This window comes from Alligator sinensis, unplaced genomic scaffold (assembly GCF_000455745.1).
Source record: "Alligator sinensis unplaced genomic scaffold, ASM45574v1 scaffold846_1, whole genome shotgun sequence".
Lineage (NCBI taxonomy): Eukaryota > Metazoa > Chordata > Crocodylia > Alligatoridae > Alligator > Alligator sinensis.
Genome location: NW_005842230.1, coordinates 1,889,566 through 1,895,367, shown reverse-complemented (window position 1 = coordinate 1,895,367; position 5,802 = coordinate 1,889,566). Strand labels below are relative to the sequence as shown.

The following is a 5,802-nucleotide window of genomic DNA, read 5'->3' as shown; positions in this document are numbered from 1 at the left end:
GATAGACTCTTCAGTGACACAGTGAGGCATACTTCAACATCTGGCACTGCCTGGTAATTGATTCCAAATGTGTAACAAGAAGAAAGACTAGGTAATTATAACTCTTTTTTCTTTAGAAGTAGCTATTTTGGCTTGTGTTATCTGACACTAGCAGTCCTATAGGGCAGTGGTTCTCAACCGTTTTTTACCAGCAGCCATTTGTAAACATCGATGGCCAGTCCCAACCCAGTGCCCCTTACTCCCGACCCTCTACCCGCCACTACCGGGCCCCAGGCCCTTAGTGTTTGGGGCAAGGGGGGGGTATGTGAGGGAGGCACGGAGGACACCAAGCAGCTCCTTGCAGGCCGGAATTCCCCTTGTAGGCTGGAACTGCAAGGGAAAAGCCACAGTTTCCTAAGTTTTTCTTCTTTAAAGTAGAATCCAGTTTGTTGATCCATTTTTTAAGTTTGTCCACAACCCTTTCATATATTCATGCAACCCACTTTTGGGTCACAACCCACAGGTTGAGAAACACTGATATAGAGTACCCTTTGATTTTGTTGCTTACTTCAATCTCAAAAATATTGACAAATCAATAATAGCTTCTTCACTCTACAAACACTTCAAAGTGCACACCCTTAATGTCCATGTGGTGTTGGCTGCCCAGTGTATTATTATATAATCTTTAATTAGCAATATAGAAGTTACACATAAACTGATTTAAGTAATCAAAAACTGGTTTAAACCTGTAACAGAACAGAATCTCAGTGCACATAAGCCAGTTTCAAATAGCTGAAGCTGGTTTAAGGTAAACCTGGTTGAATGTAGTCTCAGACTTAACTGATTTAGGTCAAACCCATGAGTAACTGGTGCCACCTTAGTCGGGGGGCACGTGCCCCCCCCCCACAGTGACCAGTCAGCAACCAGGGAGAGTCCCCCCCATGGCCAATCTCACTGACTGGGGGGGCAGGGTTCCCCTGCAGCTGATGGTGCTGACTGGGAAGCAGCCGCAGTCACCCGGGCGCCCCCACCCCCCAGCCAGCGCTCGCGGGTGGGCACTGGTGCTCCCACCTGCCCCCCCTGCCCGTTGCCTAAGTGGGGGGGAGCGCAACCTGTCAGGGGGTGCACCAGCGTTCTCAGGGGGTGCACATGTACCCCCATGCATCCTCTACACATCACCACTGGTCAAACCAGTTTATGAAACTTCTGTCTCAGACCCCTTCCTAGTTAAAGTTAAATCAGAGTCCCCCAGCATCCTAGGATGCTTTGCAACCCTGGGATGCACTGTTCTGCCTGCTCCAGAGAGCAAGGTTGGCCTCACCCCTCTTCTCCCTAGCTGGATCAGTGAGGGCTGGCTGAGAAGGGGATGGGAGTCAGAAACCCAGTTGGGGACCACAACAGGGTCTGCCTGGGTGGGGCACAGCCCCTGCCAAGCTATTCCCTACTCAACACTGGAGCAGAGGGGTGGGGGGCAGGGCTGAGGGTAGCGGGGGGCAGAAAAACAGCCTGAGAGGGACTGCCCCTCAGTCTCTGCTCCCAGAAGGCATCTGCTGTGCAGAGGCAACCCTCTCATTCCATTCAGCTTGGACTCTCTGGCATATAGCCAGCATGGGCTGTGTGACCACTTCCTCTTCCTGCTGCCCCTGAGGTCTCTGGGATTTGCAGTCCAGACTTACAGCAGCAGGACTCTTCAGGGTTCCTCATCACTTGCTCTTCCAGGTGCCTCTGGGATTTGTAGTCCACGGTCACAGCCAGCAGGACTCCGTAGGGTTGTTTCCTTCTATTACACACACACGTCACATTTCCAATGCACACAAGGCATTACATTACACAGTACATACAAGGCTTTCTCTTATCTTTTTGATTTATTACATTCTATTTTAAGTTAGACTAATTTGTGTCTGCTCTCACTGTGTTTCACTGGGCTGTATCTTAGCTTAAGTGAAGATTTTTTGTGGTTCTTTGTTGTGTGCTTGAGGTTGCAAATTGCTGTGTTCAATATGTGCTCACTTTAGAGAAAGGACTATTCTTGTTCAAGCTTTTATGAATTCAATGCCACCACCTTTTTCTCCACCCACCCCCACCTCAGCCTGGCAGGGGCTTCCCCAAGCCTTAGAGCTTCAGTTCCTTCCCTTGGGCAGTGACTGGCAGGCTGGGAGATGTGCTTTAGTACCCGCCATCCCCACCCCCCAGCTTCTGGCCTGAGCCACTGCAGGCATGTGGCTACATTTCCTGAATCAAAAGTGAATGTCTGTTCACTTGCTTCTCAGTTTAAGCTCTGCAGCTTAAACTAACCTGCAAAGACTAAACAGATTCAACCTCATGCTTTTTGACTGTCTGTACTTAGCCTAATTCCCAATTACTCCAACTCTAGGCTTCAAACATTGATGATAGACTCTTCAGTGACACAGTGAGGCATACTTCAACATCTGGCACTGCCTGGTAATTGATTCCAAATGTGTAACAAGAAGAAAGACTAGGTAATTATAACTCTTTTTTCTTTAGAAGTAGCTATTTTGGCTTGTGTTATCTGATACTAGCAGTCTTATAAAGTACCCTTTGATTTTGTTGCTTACTTCAACCTCAAAAGTAATGATAAATGAATAATAGCTTCTTCACTCTATAAACATTTCAGAGTGCACACCCTTAATGTCCATGTGGTGTAGGCTGCATATTATTATATAATTATTATTGTGTATTATTATACAATTATCTTTAACAAGCAATATAGAAAAATCCTTCCTGCAGCACAGCTCGTCATATTTTGTGCTTGGATGTCACAATCTTAGGCCTTTCTATTTATCCCTAATATTGATTCCATTTATAGTCATTACCGCCATTCCTAGGTAAAAAAAGATTATTTTGGAGTGTTTTTCAACTGGTGCCAAAACTGGCAAGCCTGTAGTTTTGTCAACTGATTGAATGTAATGCTTTAGGTTCTTGATGAATGTGTAAAGGGTGTTTCTGAAATTGTGTCAAGTTTTAATCACTGGGCAGAGCCTGTCTAGATCTTGATCATGCAGAGGACAGGTTATTACCTAATTATATACCTATCTAAAATGTTTTTCTGCTGCTGAAGCCCCTAAGAGGGCACAGGAAGCTACAAAATGTGCAAAGAAACTTTCAGGTTTTGCTTGAAGTATGCCATTTTGACCATCAGAAAATGTCTTATTTCTGGATCAAGAAAAAATAAAAGATCAAAATGATAATTACATATTGTCAAGGCAAAACGGTATAATGGACAGAGAAGCATAAAGAATAAGAGCTGGTCTATTAGGGGTAGGCTTTTGAATTGTATAGCCCAGGTATTTGCCATGACTAAGGAGTTTCTACATGGTTAGGAGCGTACATGGTAATGAATATTGGAATTGTTTTCACAGCACTAGAATGAAGAGCAGACATGAGAACAAATTAGCTTCCAGTGGGGTAGTTTCTCTAAAGAACAGATAACTGTATAACCTATCAAAAGATCTTAATTATTGGCTTTCAGAACTTAGTAGCATAGCTCTCTTGAAGGCAATTGGACAAATCCCTACCACATCATATAACTATTTACCTTCTACAAAATGGTTGTACATACCCTGAGTGGAAAGTGAGTGAAGCACTCTGATATAGTAGCATTTAATACTTATTTTGCACAGCTTCAAATTTAAAGTCAAGATGCATGTGAAGTAAAAGCAATAGCAAAACAGTACATGTATGAACAGGCAGATATTTTAGGATTGTGGTAGCTGAGAAAAGGGAAGGAAAAATTTTATGTCTAAAAACAGTTTATGTTGGAGTATTTTCAGTGACATGTATAACAACAGGACATAGTGGTAGTGTAAGAGTGGTGTTGTAGCTGTGATGGTTCAGAAATTAGGTGATTAATATTTCATATTCTTGCCTCTTACAATAGGGCATAGTGTAAGATTAATGTCCAAATAGCAGATAATGATTTCTGCTATCTTTAAGAAAGCAATGAGGAGCGGTATTTTACTAAGCAGATTCATTTTAATAAGCAACATCCATGATTCATATACTCTAAAGGCTTGCAATCATGTATATATAGGTATAAGACTAAAATATGAGTGCTTGCCTCTAATGGTGATATACTGACGTAACTATTTGAAGAATCGTTCTTTTTATTTAAAACAGATCCATTATTTATTATAGACTTTATGTATAAACTAATTCAGTATAGGTAAAGCAATCCAGCATAATTAGTAACAACAAATCAGATCGCTAGCCTATGAAACTAACACCAATGATGTTACTATGAAGAATGGTAGGAAAAATATTTACAAGTTTTTACTGGATTGTTCACTGGGAGGTAAAGTATTTTTATTTCCTCGATTCAGAAAGTAATATTATAAATTGCCCTTATTGTGAAATCTGTTTTTGATATCTGATTCTTGTTTTCTAATGTTGATATCATATAAGCAAATTGACAAGACCTGAGATTATATCCAATGAGAAACATATTTGATAGTACATCGCTTTGTGGGACTGTGGCTACTTGCCTCAAGCAAAGTGTTCTTGTGGGTATGCTTTGGGAAGAAAGTAGTTTCTGGTATATCAAACATAATTATTCTGGCAGTTTGAATTAGTGCAAATTTCAGGTCTTTATTCTAATTAACATAAATTAATACCCAATACCTTTTATTTTAAACCAAGTAAATTTAATGAAAAAAGAAGATCTATGGGTATTGATGATTTAAAATTTAGTTGATCTAAATGAGAATGTTCACTGATTCCTATTTTTCACCAGCTAAAAAGCTGACCTAGAATATTTTGTTTGTTCCAGAAAAAGTAACTTAATAGCCTTGTAATGTGCATAAGTACAGTATTATATCACAGCAACCACTACTGAACTCATTGCTTCATGTATGTGCTGTGTGAACCATAACTTTAAATTTCTTGAATTCTGTGCATTTTAAATTACCAACTATTAAACTTAATTAGGATAATTTTGGAGATCTAAATAGATAGGATTTCTCTAGTACAAACAGGAACCAGGCTACAATATCAATGGTTTTACTCCAACATACAGCCACAAGATACAAAAAATGGGAAGCCTCTCATGATAATACAGTGTATATTATCATAATAAGCAAGAAGCAAGGATTTGTTGGTGTCAACAAGACAACTCCAGTTACTATAATATGAGAAAAGGACCTGGGGGTAACAGTGGACAAGAAGTTGAATATAAGCCAAAAGTGCAACCTTGTTGTGAAAGCTAACGGCATACTGGGTTGCACTAGTTGGAGTGTTGCCAGCAGATTGAGAGAAGTGATCGTTCCCCTCTATTCAGCACTGGTGAGGCCACATCTGAGTACTGTGTTCAGTTTTGGGTCCCCCACTACAGAAAAGATGTAAACAAATTAGAGAGAGTTCAGCAGAGGGCGATGAAAGTGGTTAGGGGGCTAGGGAACATGACTTACGAAGAGAAGCTGAGGAAACTGGGCTTATTTAGCCTGGAGAAGAGGAGAGTGAGTGGGGATTTAATAGCAGCCTTCAACTACCTGCAGTGTGGTTCCAAAGAGGATAGAGCTAGACTGTTTTCAGTGGTGGCAGATGATAAAACAAAGAGGAATGGTCTCAAGTTGCAGCAAGGGAAGTTTAGGTTAGATATTAGGAAAAACCTTCTCACTAGGAGGGTAGTAAAACACTGGAACAGGTTATCCAGAGAGGTTGTGGAATCTCCATCCTTGGAAGCTTTTAATACCAGGTTCGATAAAGACTTGGCTGAGATGATATAGTTGGAAATGATCCTGCTTTGAGTAGGAGGTGACCTCCCCAGGTTCCTTCCAACCCAAATTTTCTATGATTCTATGGGCATTT

The 5,802-nt window shown here is 41.2% G+C and overlaps 1 protein-coding gene across 2 annotated transcripts in view; it reads left to right on the top strand.

Annotated features, from left to right (window-relative positions):
- ZBTB38 (zinc finger and BTB domain containing 38) overlaps positions 1–5,802 on the top strand; it is an 11,621-nt gene continuing 5,819 nt past the window's right edge. The window contains exons 1-2 of one of the 2 annotated variants that reach the window (XM_025208468.1): positions 1–91; positions 2,354–2,459. The gene's annotated coding sequence lies outside the window, so the exon portion shown is untranslated. The remainder of the gene's footprint in view (positions 92–2,353; positions 2,460–5,802) is intronic. The other variant, XM_006027280.3, reaches the window with a different exon arrangement.